This window comes from Eriocheir sinensis, chromosome 63 (assembly GCF_024679095.1).
Source record: "Eriocheir sinensis breed Jianghai 21 chromosome 63, ASM2467909v1, whole genome shotgun sequence".
In the NCBI taxonomy this organism is placed as follows: domain Eukaryota; kingdom Metazoa; phylum Arthropoda; class Malacostraca; order Decapoda; family Varunidae; genus Eriocheir; species Eriocheir sinensis.
Window position 1 is genome coordinate 3,723,283 of NC_066571.1, and position 8,248 is coordinate 3,731,530.

The 8,248-nt window shown below is 40.9% G+C and overlaps 1 long non-coding RNA gene across 3 annotated transcripts in view; it reads right to left on the bottom strand.

Annotated features, from left to right (window-relative positions):
• The window catches only part of LOC126986869 (uncharacterized), a 40,063-nt gene extending 37,405 nt beyond the window's left edge, over window positions 1-2,658 (bottom strand). For 2 of the 3 annotated variants that reach the window (XR_007740005.1, XR_007740004.1), the window contains exon 1: window positions 2,488-2,658. This is a non-coding gene — a long non-coding RNA (uncharacterized LOC126986869). The remainder of the gene's footprint in view (window positions 1-2,487) is intronic. The other variant, XR_007740003.1, reaches the window with a different exon arrangement.
• Window positions 2,659-8,248: the final 5,590 nt, after the last annotated feature.

Sequence of the window (8,248 nt, forward strand, 5' to 3'; positions counted from 1 at the left end):
AATAATAATAATAATAATAATAATAATAATAATAAAAACAAGAAGAAGAAGAAGAAGAAAAAACAACAACAAAGAGAGAGAGAGAGAGAGAGAGAGAGAGAGAGAGCACAACAAGTATTTTATTTCCTTCCACGCGTGACTGTGGGCGGGCATTCTTCTTCACTATTTTGACGCTTCGTTCTTCTTGTCGTTGTTGTTGTTTATTATAGTTGTTGTTGTGCCTACGCTGGTGTGGGGGTGATTTATTTTTCTTGTTATTATTTTTCATATTTTAACTTGCTATTTGGTGGTGGTGATGACGTTTTTGTTGTTGTTGTTGCTGTTATTGTTGTGATTTGTGATGGGGGTGATGGTGGTTGTGGAGGTGGTAGTTTCATTGTCATCTTCATTAGCTACAGTTTATATTCTTTTTTTTTTTTACAACAAAGGAGACAGCTCAAGGGCACAAAAAAAGGAAACAATAATAAAAAAAAGCCCGCTACTCGCTGCCCCTAAAAAAAAAAAAAAGAATCAAAAGAGGTGGCCGAAAGAGAGATCAATTTCGGGAGGAGAGGCGTCTTGATAAGTGGTAACGGTGCTGATGTTACTGTAAGTGGTGGTGATGGAGAGGTTTTAATGGTGACAATGGAGGATTTGGTGATAGCGGTAATGAAGGTATTGGTGGATATAATGATGTATGTGGTGGGGGTCATGATAGTGTTGATGACGATAAATACGAAAAGGTAGTGAGTGGTTTGGTCATGGTAGTAGACGATGGTGATGGTGATGATGAGGGTAGTGATGGTGGTGGTGGAAGTAGTGATGATGGTAGTAGAGAAGATGGTGGTAGTAACAGTGGTGGTGGTGGTGATTGTGGTGGTAGTAACAGTGGTGGTGGTGGTGATTGTGGTGGTTGCGGTGGGAGCGTCAATGTTGGCAGCGACTCGGTCTTCTTGTCATCCAGAAGGGGAGATATTTCATGCACCAGGTGATGGGATGCGTGCGGGGGAGGCGAAATAACATGGGGTCACCTGGGCGAGGAGGGGAGGGGAGAGAGGGAAGAGAGAGAGGGGAGGGGGAGGGAGAGGAAATGATGGCAGGGAGGGAGGGATGGAAAGGAGGAGTGAGGAAAGGCGAGGAAAAAAATAGGAAGATGTGGGAGGGGAGATGGTGGGAAAGAAAGGGAAAGAAAAGAAAGGCGTGGGAGGGGAGAATTAGGGAAGAAAAGGAGAAAAGAAATGGAAGGGAGGGGAGGGGAGAGGTGGGAAGGGAAGGAGAAAAAAGGGAAGTGTTGGGAAAGTAGAAAGTGAGAAGAGAAGAGAAGGAAAAGGGAGAAGATGGGAGAGGAGAGAGGGTGGAAATGGAAGGGGAGGGAAGGGAAAGAAAAGGGAAGGGAAAGGAAGGGAATGGAAAGAAAGGAAATGAGGGGGAAGGGAGAGGGTGGGATAAGAAATGAAAGAAAGGAAATGGTGGAAAGGAAGAAGGTGGTAAGGCAAAGGGAAGGAAACGGAATGGGTGGGAGAGGAAAGGATGGGAAGGGAAAGGGAAGAAAGAGAAGAAAGGGGTGGAGAAAGTAGGAAGACAATGGAAGGGGTAGGAGTGGAGAGGGTGGGAAGGGAAGAGCAAGAAAGGGAGGGGAAAGGAAGGAAAGGGAAGGGAAGGGAAGAGAAAGGAAGGGAATGAAAGGTAATGGGTGGGAGAGGAGAGGGTGGGAATAGAAGGAAAAGAAAGATTAGAGATGGGAAGGAAAAAGTCGGAATGGGAAGGGAAGGGAAAGACAGATGTGTGGAAGGGGAGAGAGTGGGAATGGAAGGGAAAGCAAGGAAAGATATGGGGAGGGGAAAACGGTGGAAAGTGGAGGGGAAAAAGGGAAAGGAAGGGAAGGGGAAGGAAAGAAAAAAAAAGGGTAGCATTTATTTATTTCAGTGGGGAGAGATTCTTGGAAAAAACGGGAGGTAAGGAGGGAGGAGAGAGAGAGAGAGAGAGAGAGAGAGAGAGAGAGAGAGAGAGAGAGAGAGAGAGAGAGAGAGAGAGAGAGAGAGAGAGAGAGAGAGAGAGAGAGAGAGAGAGAGAGAGAGAGAGAGAGAGAGAGAGAGAGAGAGAGAGAGAGAGAGAGAGAGAGAGGAAGGAAAGAAAGAAAAAAGAAAACAGAAGGAAAGAAAGAAAGGAAAGCAGAAAAAATGAAAGAATGGAGGAACGAAGAAAAAGAAAGAAAGAAAAGAAAAAAACAAAGAAAACGAAAGAAAAAGAATGCATGAAAGAATGAATGAATGAAGAAAGGAAGAAAGAAAAAAGCAAGATAACAAGAAAGAAAGAAAAAGGAGAAAAAGGAAAAAAAGAAAAAAGAGTAAGTAAAAAAAGAATGGACTAGAAAAGGTAAAAAATAGTATCACATAAAAGAGAGACAGAGACAGAGACAGAGACAGACAGAAGCACAAAGAAACAGAGAAAGAAAAAGCGAGAGTGTGAGCGAGAGCAACAGGTGCGTCGGCGTGGAGGCAGACTCACCTGTACAATCACTGGTCCATTCATCATTGGGACAGCTTGTGATGGCTGGGGACGGCTGCATAAGGTCACGTGGGGTCACTGGCCGCCCCCGGGGTCATTCAGCGCCATAGAGTCCAATTGTGGAATGTAGATTAGGCCAGCTGGATCACGTGGGCCGCCTGGAACGATTAAAGAAGGTTAAGAGTGGATGTATCAGTGTAGCGTGGCTGGCATTTAAACAGTTTTTGCTCGTGTATGAAGTGGGAATAGTTTACGTATTTTCTTTGATTACATTTATCTTTTTTCTTTCGCGATGGCCACGTGATTTGCCTGGAAAGTTAAAGAAGGTTAAGGGGATATATCAGGTGAAGGGAGAGGGAAGTAAATGAATGGGGGAAAAATGAAAGGGATGGAAGGGCAGAGGGTGGGAAGGCAAGGACAGGGAAAGAAAGGGGAAAGGTGGGAGAGGATGGGAAGGCAAGGACAGGGAAAGAAAGGGAAAAGGTGGGAGAGGATGGGAAGGCAAGGACAGGGAAAGAAAGGGAAAAGGTGGGAGAGGGTAGGAAGGCAAGGGAAAGAAAAGGAAGGGGTGGGAGGGGAGATGGTGGGAAAGGAAGGGAAAGAAAGAAAAAAGAGGGTAGGTGAGAAGGTGGGAAGGAAAGGGTTGTAGCGAGGTTGGTATTTAGACAGTTTTTGCTTGTATGAATTTGGAATAGTTTAAGATACATGTTTCCTTTGATTACAATTGCTATCTTTTTGTTTTGTTTTCCAGCAGAGCTCCCGTCGGCTGCCTCGGGTGTTTAAGAATAGTAGTGTTGGAGTATTCAGGTGAAGCGAGGTTGATATTTAAAGTTTTGCTTATACGAATTTGGAATAGTTTACGGTATATGTTTTCTTTGATTACGTGCATTAGTGTCCGTTATTGTGTATTTCTTCAGGAATGGTTGCGTGGGATGCCTCAAGCGCAGGATATGTTGGTGCAGTGCGTGTTGTTTTAGATATTTTTGGCTGGTATGAATTTGTAATAGTTTAAGATACATGTTTTTTTATTACATTTATTATCTTTCTTTTCAGCATTAGTCACGAGGGATACCTTAAACATTTAGTAAGGGCAATAGTGTATATATCAGGCGCAGAGAGGTTGGTATTTAAACATTTTTTGCATATATGAATTCGAAATAGTCAAGGATTAATAAATTGCTTTAGGAGCAGCGAGTAGCGTTTTTTTTATATTATTGTTTCCCTTTTTTTGTGCCCTTGAGCTGTCTCCTTTGTTGTAAAAAAAAACCTGCATTTATTAGTTTTTTCTACTCTTTATGTCTTCATCAAAGGTCACGTGGGATACTTGATACGTTTAATAAAAGTGATTGAGGATATATCAAGCTCACTGAGGTTTGCATTTAAATATTTTTTGCATCTATGAATTGGAAATAGTTTACAGTTCATGTTTTCTTTCTTTTTATTTGTTAATTTGTTGTTGTTTATTTCTTCGGCTGTGGTCACGTGGGCTGCATGGAAGGATTGGAGAAGGTTAAGGGTGGATATATCAAGTGCAACGAGTTTGGGTTTTAAGTTTTTGCTAGAACGAATTTGGAACTGTTTACGATCCATGTTTTCTTTGATTACTTTTCTTTGTGTTTTTTTCAGCATTAGCCACGTAAAATGCCTGAAACGTTCAAAGGTTAAGAGTGGATATATCGGGGCAAGGACTGGATTTAAAGTTTTTGCATTTTTGAATTTGTAATAGTTTATGATTCATATTTTCTTTGATTATATCTATCTTTTTTTTTTCAGAAGTGGTCTGCCTGGAACATTTAACCCATTATCAGCGACGGGCCAAATTTGTGCCATTATATAAACCCCCCAAAATAGATGATACATAACCTGATCACAAATGCATCGATATATTATGAAATGGTTTATGTGAGTCATGATTTTTTCTCATTTTTCTCGCTTCGAGGGACCATTAAGAAACATGATCCCCGCTGCTTCCGGGTTAATGAGGGTGATTTTGGAGATGTCAAATGCAGCGAGGTTGGTTCTCAACATTTTCATCTCATATGAATTATGAATTAGCCATCGATGATGATCTAATTTCTAATACATATATTAGACATCTTTTATATTTTAGGATTTCTTTAAACTTTTAAGAATGGCAATGGTGGAAATACGAGACCCTGTGAGGCTGGTTTTTAACACTTTTTGCTAATATAAACTCGGTATGTTAGTTTTCGATGTATGTTTTCTTTAAATTACATTCATTATAGTTTGTTCCTGCAATTGTGACAGAAGCAGTGATCACAAGACGGCAACAACAGCTTCGTCATGTTATTCTATCATGGTGCGTTAAGATACGTGTTTTTGTTATCTACTTTTGCCATCTGTCGAGGAAAAATGTAATCAAATCTACTTTCTGTCATCATCCATCACCTTGGCTTTCAACATTTCTTACCTGGATTGGAAATGTCAGGCTAGGCGAGTTGTTTTCTGTATTCTATTTATTTGTTTGTTATTATCTATATGGGTAATATGATCGTAGCTTTCAGTTTTCTCTTAAAGTCTTGCCATCCATCAGCTGTCCCAAGAAACAGCTGACGCACGCGAGACGCAACGTTCCAACACCGATGCGAAGTAGAGTAATAAATTCCATTACCGAGAAGAACAGCGAGAAGGGTAGAAATATATTAGAAACGAGGCAAATCTAAAGAAAACACTCCCACTCCCGACGCGAAGGAAAGTGATGAACCCAATTACCAAGAAGACTAGCAAAAACGGTAGAAATCAATTAGAAAACGACGCAAATCAAAACAAAACACTCCCATTTGATACGTAAGTGTTGCTCCCCCCTTCCACCCGCTTAGTCTTCGCGGGAAAGAAAATTACAAACACCTTTTCCGAGAACAAAAGCGAAAATGAAAAAAAGATAAAAGCAACATAAGTCTAGGCGAAAACATTCCATTCTCTGCTCAGTCTTGCTACGCACTCCCTCACAATTTTATGTTCTATGCTTTCCTTTCATTACACTCCTCCATCACTACGTAAAAAAGTGAAAAAAAGGTGAGAAATGTAAAAACCTTCCTACCACTTTAACGTTTGCGGTCGGGGAGCATCAAGTCTCTTTCTTTACCCTTTATCAATTATGTTTTCGATACTTCTGTCATCTATGATTTTTTTTCACCACAGAGGAAGCAGATCAAGGTAAAAAACAAAAACAAAAGACGCCCGCTTAGCTGAAATTCACGGGTTTCATTCTTTTATTCATTTGCCCTTAGACTGCCTCCTTTGCCGTAGATAGAAGTATAAACAATAACTCTCTACTCAGGTACAATTGATTAGTTCTCACCGGGAAGGAAAATTAAACTCCCATTTCCACGAAGAATAGTGAACGAAACAATGAAACCCAACCGGAGTACATCTTATGAGAGAGACCTATTATGTTCGTAAATAAAGAGGATATCCTTACAAATGATTATCCCTCGCTCTCTTTCCACGAACAAATGTGAAAGAAAGAGCAAAAAACAACCCGAGTACATCTTGCGAGTAACCCATTGTGCTAGTTAATCAAGGGTGTTCCTCAAGCTCATCCTTATGCGCAATTATCCCTCGCTTGGCAGGAAACTTGAAGCTCTCTTTCCACGAACAAATGTGAAAGAAAGAGCAAAAAACAACCCGAGTACATCTTGCGAGTAACCCATTGTGCTCGTTAATCAAGGGTGTTCCTCAAGCTCATCCTTATGCCCGGTTATCCCTCGCTTGGCAGGAAACTCAGGGCCGTATTTCTAAACATTTTGTCGCTTAAGTTCACCTATTTGACAAGGCTCTCCTAGGACGATTGGGCATTTCCAGGAGTAGTTTTTTTTGACCTGATGGTAGTTTGTCCCGTCTTCAGTACCATGAATCTAAAGAAACACTCATTAGAACTCAACTCCCTCCCTCTTTGACCTTTAGAAATAGTTGATGTTAGAAGCGAAATGGTCTTATAATACTAACCTTAAAACGCCCATCTCCACGGAAAATAAAAGTGAGTGGAAAAGTATATCCCAGCCTGAGTAAATCTTTTAAAGGAGACCAGTTCAGCTAGTTAATAAAGAATGCAACACGAGCACTCCCTGATACCTGATTATCCCTCGCCTGGATGGAAACTTAAAGACTCCGTTTCCTCGAATAAATAAGCATTCCAACTGTTACTCACTCATTATTCCGCTCTCACACTTTTTATTCCTCCCCCCGAAAGAAAATGAAAACTCCAATTATTCCACGATCGATAATGGAGACGATAATGACAAAAAAATTGAACACTGATAAACTAATATTACTTCCATTCACCACTCAGCTAAGTTACTTCGTCCTCTAATAAAAAGAAAGGGCAAAATCACATAAATAAAAAGAACAGGCAAAAGAACAGACAAAATAACACACATAAAAAGAACAAACAAAAGAACACAAATAAAAAGAACAGGCAAAAGAACACACATAAAAAGAACAGACAAAAGAACGCAAATAAAAAGAACAGACAAAAGAACACAAATAAAAAGAACAGACAAAAGAACACACATAAAAAGAACAGACAAAAGAACACACATAAAAAGAACAGACAAAAGAACACAAATAAAAAGAACAGGCAAAAGAACACAAATAAAAAGAACAGGCAAAAGAACACAAATAAAAAGAACAGACAAAAGAACGCAAATAAAAAGAATAGGCAAAAGAACACAAATAAAAAGAATAGGTTAGACAAATTGAGCAAAAATGGGCAGCGATAATTCATCACTACTCTACTGATTATTTCTCTGCGTGACATGACCAATAGTCAAAGAGTACTGATAGGAAACAAGAGAAATCTACATCAAAACCTTTCCATTCACTACCCAGGTCTGCAATGACACTCTTAAGCCTGTTTACTTTCGCTTGATTTCCTCCATGACCACGGAAACGAGTGAAAAGGAAAGATAAACTAAACCAAAAATACAACTAAACTAGACAAACTAAGCAATTCTACATCAAAAAGCTTCCATTCTCCTGTTGGGTCTACAAATTCACACAAATTTGGGGTAGGCGGTGGCTGAACAGATAGCAAGACGGCCCCGCGTTCAGGAGGACGCGAGTTCAATCCCCGCCCGGTGCCACCAAGCTGGGATTTTTCAGCCGCCGCCGAGTGGCTTAAAACTACCCATATGCTGTCCAGAAGACCACCTATCAACCCGGACTCTAGATTCTAGGATTAAAGATGAGCGAGGGCAGCACGAGCCAATGCAAGATGGCGCCACTATAAACACTCGCCTGCGCCAGAACGGGCTTGGCCGACCATCAGGACCCACCGGGAAGAAGCCTTGGACCGACCATCAGGATCCACCGGAAAGAAGCCTACCGGCGCAAGACGTAAAAAAAACAAAAAAAAAACCTCACTCCTGTCCACTTTTGCTTGATTTCCTCTCTCCATAACTACGAAAACAACTGAAAATGAATAATTGGACACGAACTAAATAAATCTACATAAAAAATCTTCCATTCTTCTGTTAGGTCCACAAATTCACACTCACGCCTGTCTACTTTTGCTCGATTATCTCCCTCCATGGCCACGAAAACGAATGAAAACGAATAATAGGACGCGAACTTAATAAATCTACATCAAAAAGTTTCCATTTACCTCTCAGCTCTGTTACTCAAATTTTCCAGCTGTTCGTCCTTCGCTAGATCGTCGCCACTCCGTGACTCCCCGCACGTACCAGCCGCCCTTAATGTCCTCGCCCTTTTCCTCTCTCTCTCTCTCTCTCTCTCTCTC